Source organism: Nothobranchius furzeri, chromosome 13 (assembly GCF_043380555.1).
Source record: "Nothobranchius furzeri strain GRZ-AD chromosome 13, NfurGRZ-RIMD1, whole genome shotgun sequence".
NCBI classification, from domain to species: Eukaryota; Metazoa; Chordata; class Actinopteri; order Cyprinodontiformes; family Nothobranchiidae; genus Nothobranchius; species Nothobranchius furzeri.
The window spans coordinates 36,603,836-36,617,436 of NC_091753.1; the positions used below are offsets into that span (position 1 = coordinate 36,603,836).

The 13,601-nt window shown below is 40.2% G+C and overlaps 1 protein-coding gene across 3 annotated transcripts in view; it reads right to left on the reverse strand.

The window, feature by feature from the left end:
* zgc:172282 (leucine-rich repeat and fibronectin type III domain-containing protein 1-like protein) overlaps positions 1-13,601 on the reverse strand; it is a 273,026-nt gene that overhangs the window by 107,747 nt on the left and 151,678 nt on the right. Inside the window, exon 1 of one of the 3 annotated variants that reach the window (XM_054742728.2) lies at positions 2,761-2,896. The exons of the other annotated variants lie outside the window; for them this stretch is intronic. The gene's annotated coding sequence lies outside the window, so the exon portion shown is untranslated. Of the gene's footprint in view, positions 1-2,760; positions 2,897-13,601 lie in introns of those variants that run through there. 3 annotated transcript variants of the gene reach the window in all.

Sequence of the window (13,601 nt, forward strand, 5' to 3'; positions counted from 1 at the left end):
CACACTGACAGCCTTTGTTTAGTCTGACAGTGTGATGTCCTCTTTGCATTTGTAAATCATTTTTCTGCTCCAAGACTGAGAGTATTTCTCAATGCATTTAGGAAGAGTGTGTGACAGAATGGAAAGCAATGCTGCTGTGTTGGAAGAAAGCTGGAATTTGTTCTCAATTCATGACAGCGGCCATTCAGTTTGCAGAAATGAGCCAGAGATTTGTCAAAGCACCTCATGCATGTTTGCTTGTACTGTAGCTCCTCAGTTGTTTTTTGACATTTTTCACACACACTAGAGGGTTTAGAAAGATGTAATATTAGTAACACCTATTTTGTGAAGGAGAAAATAATTCTCCTTCACAGGTCATATCAACCATCTCTGATGACAGTCCCCTATGGGAGATAATTTTTATCATTGCTTTTCCTCTAATCAGTGGATATTTGTTAAGGATAAACTTTCTTGAAAATGTTGAAACTAGTAAGTTAAAGAGTTGAATGTATTTTTAGAAACTGTCAGCTGAGGAGGGTTTATTCTTAGCAAGTCCACGGCTCATAGTGAAAACCACATAAAACATATTTGTTAGTTTTTTTTAAAAAAAAAAAAAAGCAAAGTCACCCACAAATAAACATGTTCTTGCTAATAGACTATATAAATGAGTGTCTAATAGCTGTGGACATTTTGGTGCATCCTACTTAAAATATAAATATTGTGCCAGACATCGACCCTCTCGGTCCACCAGGCAATCCCTTATTTTGGTGTATTTTTCAAACAGGATGTTTAAATCTATTCTGGTGGGTGGGGGTGGGGGGTGGGGGTGGGGGACTTACTCTTTAAATTAACAAATCAGTGAATTCTAGGATAAAACAAACAATGTTTTACAATTTCTGATTTCACTTTTACATAAAAAGCTAATTAGATCATGGCAAAACAATTGCAATGATTCGCACAAACTATTACAGCTTTGTTTCCAGATTTTTTTTAATACTGAAGGATTCAATGTTTAGCTGGACTGGAGCTGATTCAGTGATTCTGTCAACTGACGGCATTACAGGAAACAATTTCCTGCTCTCAGCCACCTTGACTCAGTTATAACATGCCACTCTGATTACTGGAATCACTTTTCAAAATGTAACCTTAAGCTTGAAAAATTACAAAAAAAGGTCAGTTGAATTGTAGACTCTGAGCTGGCAAATGTCATCACACTTTTGAAATTACCGACTGAGGCACGTTGGCAGCCCCTGTCACCCCTAAGCTCTGGCTGCGTTATCTTTTGTCATTATATATATACTGTATTTAAAAAAAATCCAATTTAGTGAGAACCTCCGGTTTGTTCTAAGACTGGGAACTTTGCTTTCACAATCACTGAGAACCATCCCCACTAAAATTGAAGCTCAGCTACATAAAAACAACATAGAGAATTATAAGACAAGCATAATGTAACTGCAGCATGAGTATCTCATTGGGCTACTGGTTGGTGGCACTAAATTTGACTAAAAATACACAAATCACTTGAAATCAAATGGATTTGTTGTTTCGGAAACATAGAAAGCCTTGCAGACATTATGTAATAATGTAGAAATTCCCTCATGAAAGTTGTTTACAATTTGTCACCAAAAGTCAGTTTAATTTTTAATATTCATAAAGCAAACCGGTTTTGTTCAAATATCTTAGAATAAACATCTTTTTGGTATCTGTTTATATATTATTTTGTTAACCAGCACCAGAAAGCATATGTCATGTTTCTGTGTTTATGTGTAGATTCACTTCCAGCTGCTCACTCACACACCGTCCTGCTTGCAAACCTAGAGCACCCTGCACCGTGCAATGAAGATGAATGATCCTGTCAGCTCTGTTCTAGAACCACTGGAAAATATTCTTAGAGCAAACGTGTATACATGTCTACTGAATCTATGCAGGCAGCCCCGTTCATGGACAATACATATATGTGTAACATATGACCATAAAATATAAATGCAGAGAGAGAGAGAGAGAGACAGAGACAGAGAGAGAGAGAGAGACAGAGACAGAGAGAGAGACACATAGAGAGACAGAGACAGAGACAGAAAGAGACAGAGACAGAGAGAGACAGAGAGAGAGAGAGAGAGAGAGAGAGAGAGAGAGAGAGAGAGAGAGAGAGAGGGAGAGAGAGAGACAGAGACAGAGACAGAGACAGAGAGAGAGACACATAGAGAGATAGAGACAGAGACAGAAAGAGACAAAGACAGAGAGAGACAGAGAGAGAGAGAGAGAGAGAGAGAGAGAGACAGAGAGAGAGACAGAGACAGAGAGAGAGACACATAGAGAGACAGAGACAGAGACAGAAAGAGACAGAGAGAGACAGAGAGAGAGAGAGAGAGAGAGAGAGAGAGAGAGAGAGCAAGATTATTAATGACCTCGAAAGCAGCAGCATCCATCTGCTGCATTTACACACACACACACACACACACACACACACACACACACACACACACACACACACACACACACACACACACACACACACACACACACACACACACACACACTCAAGGTTGTCTTATATTAGCCTGTTTGTTAGTGTACACAAGGGGATGTGTGTGTGTGTGTGTGCCATGTCATTGGCCTGTAAGTGAACAGTAAAGTTGTGCAGATTAATCTTTGTAAAATGCTTTAAAGATGATAGTAGAATAAATCTTTACAATGTGCCTTTATGTCAGTTTGTCGCTGAACCCATACAACACAACATCCATGCCTCTTTCTCTGTCCTTCTGCCACTTTCTGAGTAATTACCTCATTAAGTTTTGTTCCTCGAACAAATCAAAGGAATGAAAAAAGGTGGTTAAGTCCAGCATGAAAAAAAAAGAAGTAAACAAAGCAACGCAGCAATGGATTTGAATGAGATGAAGCAAAAACAAAGTGAATGTTGAATTGGTGAAAAGCAGTAGTGCAGCCAAAGCTTTTATTGGCTTCAAAAAAACTTGTGGTGAGCTTGTAACTCAGCAACAACCAATCAGAGATTCAGAGATGGATGGTAACAGTGAGGAGGTGGGAAGAAAGTGTGTGTTGTGGTTTTTGAAGGGGTTGTAGTGAGACTGCGTGTGTGTGTGTGTGTGTGTGTGTGTTGGGGGGAGGGGGGGGGGGGGGGGCTCTGTGACAAAGTGCAAGGTTGGTCTGGAGATCTCACAAGTAATGAATCTAGATCACAGCCGTCAGGTGGTGGGGTGGGGGGTGGGGACACATTCAGGGAATGAGAGAGGGAGAGCGAGACTTCACTTTCATTTTATTAATAGAAAGAAGGGATCCACAGTCTAAAGACACGCTGTATCAACATTACTTCTGGTGAGTTTAGAACAATTTCTTTGTATTGAGTGGCTCCAATTAAAGCAGATTTTCAATGTATGTAATCCAAGATTGATCTCATTTCAATCTTTCTCATTAGTCAGCCAACTTCCCCCTTTTTTACTCAGCACAGATCCAAACTCTCCCCAGAGTCCCTCCGCACATGGCTGGAAAGCTTATTTGCTTTCTCATCGTGCCAAAACTCATGTTAGTGGGGATTGTGCTGCGGCCTGTTTACAGCCTTAATGAAATGCATTGATTTAGAGAAATCATGGGGAAAAACAAGGTGAATAAAATCAATTTAGCAGATCGAAACAACCCAAATATAACCTCTATACTTATTAATAACACCATAATCAGTGTCAATATATGGGAGTTAAACTGTTTTTGTTGGAATAAAACTATAAAGTTTAAATTACTGAAAATTTAAAACATCAGTTTGATGGGATATTCTTCACACTTTTAGAGCTTCCTTAAACAAATTGGAACTAGCTACATGGTATTTAACCTGTCTGTATTACAACAAGACATCTGCTTGTTTTTTGGTTCAATACGTAGTAAAATCCTTCAAAGCAAAATGGAATTAGCCGGTTTGAAAGCTCAGAGCTGCCCTGTTTGTGTTTTTTGAACTGATTTAGGCAAGTTGAAAATGAGATTTTTAAATGTGTTTTTTAATTAAAAACAAACAAACAAAAAATGAGATATGAAAAATATTACCCATAGGGAACTGTTTTAAACCCTAGGGTCCCCAAATATGGTACTTCCTGCAAAAAACATCTGAATTGGTGAACAATTTTCCATGTTATCAAGTACACTGTGTACTAATATTTACACATCTTAACAAACCCCACAAAATGAGACCAAAAGTAATAAAATAGACCTTGTGGTTACAAAAATATATTCATTTAATTACAGACATGTCATTTTCTGTGAAACAGGGCTGGGGCCCAAAGTAGCTATTGGGTATCTAGTCACCAAGGTGTTTCACAGACCTTCACTTGTGCTGCTGTCTTGATTGTTGGGAAATTATTCAATCAAAATTATATTTATTGTCAAACAGCAAACATCAAACTGACCCTTCGATAAGTTCCAAAGTCCCACACAAAAAAAGTAAAGCAATGTTGCATCAGCATAAATAGTCTAAAACTCTTCATCCTTCTGTACTGGAATCAGATATGTGTGGTTTACATGTCGCTCCACAAAGGGTCCCAAATCACAGCACAGCTCCAGATGGATCAGTGCGCTCATGGAAATGTGTTTACTCCAGAGAGCACACTCTGATAAATCCTTAATAATAATCTCATAGAAGCAACCTTCTATGTAGCGCATCTCAAGCCGAATCACGAGGCATTTCACAAGGACAAAAATATTATGTAATACAATTACATTCATATTATTATTATTATTATTATTATTATTATTATTATTATTATTATTTTTATTTAATTAAAAAGATTAAAAACATCATAAAAATGGGAAGAGAAAAATTGTGATTGCAAAAAACAACCAACCATTCTCCAATGTCATATTCCCATAGGGGGTTGTAGTATCAATAATGCGACACAGCTGTTTTTCCACAGAAATATTTATTTAATGGGTGACATAATTTGTGTTTGAGGAACATGTGTGGATGACTGAGACCTTTGGTCCTACACATGGTCTGAAGTCTTCTTATATTTTGGAGCATTTCCACGCACAGGTGCAAAATGATGAATACCAAGGCAATGCGTAAATTAGTTCCTACGTGCGATATACGCAAAGATCTGTGCATAAGTATGGCTGATACATGAGGCCCCAAGAAATGGTAATTCAAGGTATTTCACATTAAACAAAAGTGGCTCTGGCATCATGCACGTATTTGAGGAGTATGTTTAGAGAGGGAGTGCGCACCATCAGAAAACGTAACTCCACCCCTAGTCAAGTATTGAAAAACGCTATGAAAGTGGGCGTTGCCAGTAGGCAAGGAGTGGCATGGCCAAGTGTGGGGAACTTTCATCTGGGGATGGAGGGGGACAGGGAGGAGACTGTACTGATGACATGAAATTGTACCAGCCCATCAATCACAAATTTAAAACACAGTAGCCACAGTTCAACCCACAGGGGGCAGCACTAAGATGTTTTTAGACCTAAATTCTGGATTAAATCAAGTTTACACAATCATGCCAAAAATGCACAAAAACAGAAATTATGCATTTGTAAAGACCCAGTTGTACAGTTTATGAGAAAAAAAGGTTACTTTGGGGTTTAGTTACTCTTTAAATGAGCTACCCAACTCATTTAGCACCTGGTCTACAAAATAAATCCATATATATATATATATATATAGTTTATATATTTCTTCTTCCTAAAAGTCTAGGACTTACAGTGGGTACAGAAATATTCAGACCCCCATCTTATATTGTGGCCATTTACTAAAATTAGTTAAATTAGTTTTCACCTCATGAATATACACATAGCACCCCATATTGACAGAAAACATAGAATTTTAGAAATGTCCACAAATTCATAAAAAAAATACTGAAACATCACATGGTTCTAAGTATTCAGACCCTTTGTTCAGTCTTTAGTAGAAACACCCTTTGAGCTACTACATGAGTCTTCTTGGTAAAGATGCAACAAGTTTCTTACACCTGGATTTAGGGACCAGCTGCCAGTTCTTCTTGCAGATCCTCTCCAGTTCTGTCAGGTTGGATGGTGGAAGTTGGTGGACAGCCATTTTTAGGTCTCTCCAGAGATGCACAAATGGGTTTACATCAGGGTTCTGGCTGGGCTGTTCAAGAACAGTCACAGAGTTGTCGTGAAGCGACTCCTTCGTTATTTTAGCTGTAATCTGGAGAAGCTTCTTGTCCAGGATATCCCTGTACTTACATTCATTGTTCCCTATATTGTAACCTTTCTGTCCGTGCAGCTGAAAAACACCCCCACAGCATGAAGCTGCCACTGCCATGCTTCACTTTGGGGTCTGTATTGGACAAGTAATGAGCAGTGCCTGCTTTTCTCCACATATACCGCTTAGACTTAAGACCAAAGAAGTCTATCTTGGTCTTATCGGACCAGAGAATCTTATTTATCACCATCTCGGAGTCCTTCAGGAGTCTTTCAGCAAACTTCATGCAGGCTTTCCTTTGTTTTGCTCTGAGGAGAGGCTTCCAACGGGCCACTCTGCCATAAAGCCCTGACTGGTGGGGGGCTGCAGTGATGGTTGACTTTCTACAACTTTCTCCCATCTCTTGACTGCATCTCTGGAGCTTAGCCACAGTGATATTTGGGTTCTTCTTTACCTCTCACCAAGGCTCTTCTCCCCCAGTAGCTCAGTCTGGCCAGGCTGCCTGCTCTAGGAAGGGTTCTGGTCATCCCACTGTCTTCCATTTAAATATTATGGAGGCCACTGTGCTCTTAGAAACCTTAAAGTCGGGCGTGCACTGTGCGACTTTTTCACTTTTTTGAGCCGATTTTCCACTCGTGCGAGAATCCACAAGATCGGGGCGAGTTTTGCGCCGAGCGTTGTGTAGTGTACAGGGGGTTACGAGAGGCGATTAACATCAGCAATCGTGAGCTCGCACAAACTTCTGGCATGTTTGAAATTTTGCTCGTCCCTCGTGAGGGTATCACACTGTTGAAGTGGCGCTGCGAGCAGCTGCGACCCAAAAGGTACCAGAACCGCTCACGGCGCATGCGCAATCATGCATCAACACAGCTCGCCCGCTATTTCCCTAATAACACACGTTGTTCGTTTTTATTTCTACACGTTTTTTTACTCACAAAGATTGTCAAGAAAGCGTGTTTGTCGTGTTCATGTCAAATTAAACTGATCACAAAACACAGATTTACTTTCTTTATTTCGTTTTACTCATCCAACCCCCATAAATCCCTGTGTGTCCTCCTGCAGCACTCCCGAAGGACAACAGGCAAAACAAGACAAAAAGTCTGACGTGTTTCGTAAAAACTGCTATTTTTAGCGTATTTTGTAGGGCTGACGTGTTGCTACCAGACGTACAGTGTGAGCAGTCGGGTCGCATCCGAGAACTGGGTCGTACAGAGTGAGCACATGACTCGTGAGATCTGCCCTGCGAGGAAGTCGTACAGTTTGAGCTGAAGCTGAGTGCTACGAGTGAAAAAGTCGCACAGTGTCCACCCAGCTTAAGTGCAGCAAAGATATTTTTGTAACCTTGCCCAGATCTGTGCCTTTCCACAGTTCTGTCTCTGATCTCTTCAGGCAGTTTCTTAGACCTCATGATTCTCATTTGCTCTAACATGCATTGTGAGCTGTAATGTCTAATATAGACAGGTGTGTGGCTTTCCTAATCAAGTCTAATCAGTATAATCAATCACAGCTGTACTCCAGTGAAGGTGTAGGACCATCTCAAGGATGATCAGATGAAATGGAAAGCACCTGAGTTATGCATGAGTGTGACAGCAAAGGGTCTGAATACTTTGGACCATGTGATAATTCAGTTTGTCTTTTTTAATAAATCTGCAAAAGTTTCTAAATTTCAGTTTTTCTGTCAACAAGGGGTTCTGTGTTTATATTAATGAGGAAAATTAAATTAATTGATTTTACCAAATGGCTGCAATGTAACAAAATGAAAAATTGAAGGGTGTCTGAATAATTTACATACCCACTGTATCTTTGCTGTTTCACTGCTATGTAGGAACCCTCACACATTGAACTGAACTAGGTTTCTGGGGAATCGCTACAGTACGTTTTTGATGAGTATGTTTGATGCGCAGTCTATTCCACCTTCAGATGTCACCTACCTGGACCAGTTTTCAGACTGAGGGCAGCCCTGCAACCCTTGCGCCACCAAGGATCTGCCCTACAAAAGTGAGAAACTGAATACAGATCTGTAGCTGACCCTGACCTTTTCATGGAGTAGAGTGAGAAAAAGACATTTCCTCTTTGGGGATTATTACTACTATAGACACTGAGTCTGGCTGTTCGTCCTCCTAAATCTGAAGAAATATGTGCGCTAGTTCTTCTTCTTGCCAAAAGAGCAGCCGTCTCTGACATGAATCCAAAAACATTGCTGTGTTGAACTTTCAAAGAAAAGCAGTTTGAAAATGCGTTTGGAAAATTTTGGGATGAAACAGGAATTAATGATAAAATAGAAAAAAATAATTTTAAGTTATAATTAAGTGTCTGACTGCATTGCCAAACTTTGTCATGACCATGGTGTTTCATTATTACATGCAGGCCAGTGCAAAAGTAAATGCGCCACTGGCGTTATTCACTCTGCACAGCTTCCACGTCCCTTGATTCTTTACACTTTTCTGACACTGACTGGTTTTAGTCAGGGCAGCAGAAATTTTACAGCCACTTTAGGTTTTTATTTTTTTTGTAGAACTCAAATAAAGAAATAACTAACCAGCCAATATGAGCTTTTACTTTCTTCAACTCATGAAATTATGTTGACAAGCCTGCAAAATCTGAATAGTTTTCACAAGACACTCATAAAAAGAAACAAGCTGATTTTATAGCAGGTGGAGCAACTCTGAACAAGACAATTATTGTGAGCTTCAATAAGAAAATGAAATACATGAGTTGGTGCAAAGAGAAAGAAAACATGCTCATTAAAACAAAGAGTACATAACAAACTGTTCGCTATTTGGGAATCAGTTTGGAAAAAAAAATGAACACCCGCTGTTTCTTTCATCTGTTTGTGTGGGCTGTAGATGCAATTTGGTTGTACCAAATAAACCAATGGCGTTAAAGCTTAAAATAAATGTATAAAATATCAATTAACCATCACATTTTTGTTAAATTTCTTTATGGTCCCTTGTGGTTGTTTTTGGTGCAAAAAGGCCCCTCACACTCTTTATTGGACGCTCCTATAGAGAAACGTACATATACATGTGCGTATACCCACACAGGTGCTCACATGGTGCTCTCATAAGTACGGACTTGGGCATTTTCAACATGTGTCTTAAGGCTGTGGTTGGCACTAAATGCACTGTGATTTATTATTGTGTGATTGTTCAGCAAAACAACGTTGACTTTATATTTCCTCATTAGATTGACGCATTGATATTTTGCTCTTGTTGTATTGTTAAGTGTCCCTATTTTTTATTTTCTTTTTTGCTTTCTGCAGGTCTAGAAGCAGAATCGTGTTCATCGCTGATTGTTTATTGTTGTGGAAACCCCCTCCTCTTCCTTTTGTCTCGTCCTTTCTCTTTCTGCTCTTTCTTTGTGTCTGGTTGTAATGAAAAAGCATCCAAAAACATAAACAATAAAGTTTTATGTATCAGGCATGACATTGAAGCAGAAGCTTTGATGCTCCACCTGAGAGTAAATCTGGGCTTGTCACCAGCATTCAGATATCAATTCTGTTCGCTTTACAGTCAGACAGGACACGGGACAAAAAACAAAACAAACCAAAAAAAAAAAAAGGCACACATTCACAAATACTTCAGTACCACAGATGCTAAAAGAGAAAGTTGTTGATCTCCTACTTTCTACACTGAAGCTCTTCCACTGTGGTGATGTGGAACACACAAACACATCCAGATGCTGCCCCTAAAGACCTGAGCCAGGCCACACTTGTACATGGCTCTCTTGGTGCATTTCCTCTTTCGTCCCTCGGTTTATTTCTTTGTTGCTCTGTTTTTTCCCCAGTCTTTTCAGTCTATTAATCTTGTTCTTTTCTGACATTATGATCCTCTGTTTTCTTCACCTATTATGTACTTTCACTTCGTCCTTCTGCTGTATCTCCTTTTCAACACACTGTCTTCACCACGTCACCACCACAGGTAATGAGGTGATTGTGGCTGCCAGGACAGAGCATCAATGCTCGTTGTAAAAGCCTGGCTTACTGTAATACTAACCACACACACACACACACACACACACACACACACACACGCACGCACGCACGCACGCACGCACGCACGCAAGCACACACACACACACACACACACACACAGAGAGAGAGAGAGAGAGAGAGAGAGAGAGAGAGAGAGACAGCTCTGTTTCTTTTGAGTGTAACACGTTGATATATAACTAAAAAGTGTGTAGCTTTTTTCACTGCTGCCATGCTTTATATGACAAAGCAAATTGTATTGCCACTTCAACACCACTTCATCTACAAGTACATAACTAAATTGTATGGTAAAAATGAATCAGTATTTAAACATCAATGAACAAATGTAGAACAAATTCACTTTAAGTCATAGTCAATCTGTGTGTGAGAAATGTTGACTTTGTATAAAACTAAACATGAATCAAAAGAAACTAAAGAAATAAAGGAGTGAATGGACAGTATCAATCAATCAGGATGGTCAATCTCAAAGTTTTGACATCATCGGCAGTTTATAAGTTTTAAATACCCCAGGTGAGTGTGTGTGTGTGTGTGTGTGTGTGTGTGGCAAAAGTCCAGATGCTCTATGATGACTAGATGACTATAGCCTCTTCAGCAAGCCCCCTAGAGATATATGATTACACACAAGCAGCGCAGTTCAGGTTTACATGGAGACTAAAGCTTGGTTTATGCTTGACGCATTTACTTTCCGCACAGTGATGCGGCTCGCGGATGGAACGCGCTTCACAACTCGCAGCGTTTATGGTTCATGCAGCTCGTCTCTGCGGTGAGCCAATATTCTCCCAAACTGAACGGGGCAGCATGGAGCTCTACAGCATGCATCTAACACTACACCATAGTAGAAGTAGAAACTACTGTTTACAACGTGACATTTCAGCATTTTTAACAGCGTCCTCGTCTTTTCCGACAGTGCGTGTTATTTCTCTCCAAGAATTGTTAACAACATGTTGATCACGGTGATCTCTGAGAGCTGAATCATACAAATGTCTGTATTTACGAACCTCTGCCACAGTAGTTCTTGCCGATCCGCCATGTTTTTCCATGTCCGTCTGTCCGCGTGGTTAGAAATTTTCTGAGGTGCGTGTTGCGGAAATCTTGGGCCGTGCGGAGGCGCGGTGGAGGGGCGTGGTTGTTAAAATGACGCAACTTTTCCGCGCGGAGCCGTGTGGACCTCGCGGACGCGTCAAGCATAAACCAACCTCCAGGTGAGAGAGATTGTGTGTTCTGGCAATATCAGGTGAAATGTTCCTACTTTAAGTGAAACTGTTTAATTAAAAAGTTAATATGTACCGGGCACTCTGTTCAGCGTGTTTGCAATATATATTAATTTAAAGAGACTGAAGGTTTATTTAATATTTTAGAATTGGAAGTGATGGGAAAAAAACCATCCTGACCAGTTTTTTAAAACCCTGTCAGTTAACTCGATCACTGTGCTCTATGGCCTTGTAAGTACTTCCCAAAATAAAGAGTAGACTCACTTCTTCAGGAATAATCAGTGTGTTTCTAGCATTTTCTGTTCATTCACAATCTGTTGTTGCAGTGTGAGCTGCAGATGCTTTTCTAGTTTATGCCTTGTTTTAGGCATAGCGGTGTCCTAAACCAATCTCCTAATTCATCAATTGTCTGCTTCATGATCATGTGGCATGTGACACACATGGGTGAAAATAAACTTTAGAGACGTGAAGTTTACTCTCACGATGCGCAAGCTCGTTCCCAGGCCCACCCCATTAAAAGACGCAATTGACAACTTTAGTGGTCAGTGGTAGTGAATGAGTTAAAATAACAGACAACAAACATGTCTAGAGCGACTTCTGATTAATATGAAAATTCCCATCTCACCCTCCACAGGTGGTCTCTCTTCCTTCCAAACTCGGGTCCTCTACCAGAAGCCTCTGATAGACTCTCACCCCTTCTTTCCATCAGTGCATTGTGATACATGTTGTGATGCACCTTTTAGGCGAAATGGGCCCTTCATGGAGCGCATGTTCGAAGTATCGGGAAGGGCTGCGCTGGGGTTGGACTGTGGATGGCTGATGTTTTTGGAAAGATTTTTTTTTCAGAACTCAGACATTTCGACTAATAAATGATAAAATTACCAGAACGCAATGTAGCCTACAAAAAAAAAGTCCCAGTATGCTGATAAGTCAAAGTCAGAAGTGGTGGCGCGTATGTCTGCAAACAGGTTCACTTAAAACACTGTTTTCATTCAATATATTCAGACTTCAGTGCTGCTGATAGTCTTAACAAGAACCGAGGGAACTGAACACATCACTCCTGTATGCCGAAACTTTATATTTTCATTGAATAAAAGGAAGCTATTTGAAAAAAAAAATAACGAGTTATTAATGATCCAACTCTGCTTACCTAGCTAATCCGGTTTAAAACGGTGTCTCTAGCTGGAAACCGGAAGTGATGCACACGGAGGAAAACATTTCCGACTCTACTAAGCAATGGATTCACAGCAGCAGGCCGAGGCGTCAGAATTTGAACACAAATTTACAGTTATTTATAATACTGAAGGTGCACAGCCATGCAGTTTTGAGCCAGCAGCAAGAGGGAATGAGAACAGGCAAAACAGAGGTAATTTAAATGGTGAAAGGAGAGCTTTAGAAACGTGGGAACTTCAAAATGCACACAGACTTAGAAATGCTAACTGGTAAGAGCGTGTTTTATTTTTAAAGATATTTCGACAGAAAATGTCCTCTAACAGATTACATCAAATACCTAGCCACATAACTTAAAGGGGCATTATGGAAGTTTGACATCCAAAACATGTATAGAAATAATACATGTCTTCTTCATACATTCTCCTGCAATGCCCTGGTCCTGTAGAATGAGCCCTGGCATTTTTACTGTGATTGCCTATTTTTCTGTAAAATCACAGAAAAAGAGAGATGCTCGAGTCGAGCAGGCTGCTTCATGCACGTTCACGCTCAGGCATCGCCCTCCGAACCATTCTTTGAACGTTGTTTCAGCTGTCATTAAGGATATAAATGTTACAGATACAGAAAACACCACTGGCGATTTAGCTTGCCTAGTAAAATTTTGGGCTTTCATGCAGAAGACCTGTGAATTTGATTGTTTCAGAATTTTGTTTTTACATTAATGATATATTTTTTTTACAGTAAGAGGCCCAAATTTTTATTTGAGACTCGCCGAACGGCATTCAATTCACAGATGTGGGTTCAACTTTCATTTTGGAACAATTTTTCAAGCAAGGGAATGGAATGATCTGAGCATGCAGGAGAACTGACCCCTTATAAATCTTTGTCGGCTGTGCTGAAGAGAAAGGTACAGAACCAAATTATTTAATAAATTAGCTGCGTGTTCCCCTGTCCTCTGCCCCCCCCCCCCCCCCCACCACCACCACCACCACCACCACACACACACACATGCACACACACACAAGAGACTGTCAGTTCTCAGAGCTCTGTGAAGCTGACCCCCGTCAGCTCCACAGAGCTTCGTCTCAGCTGT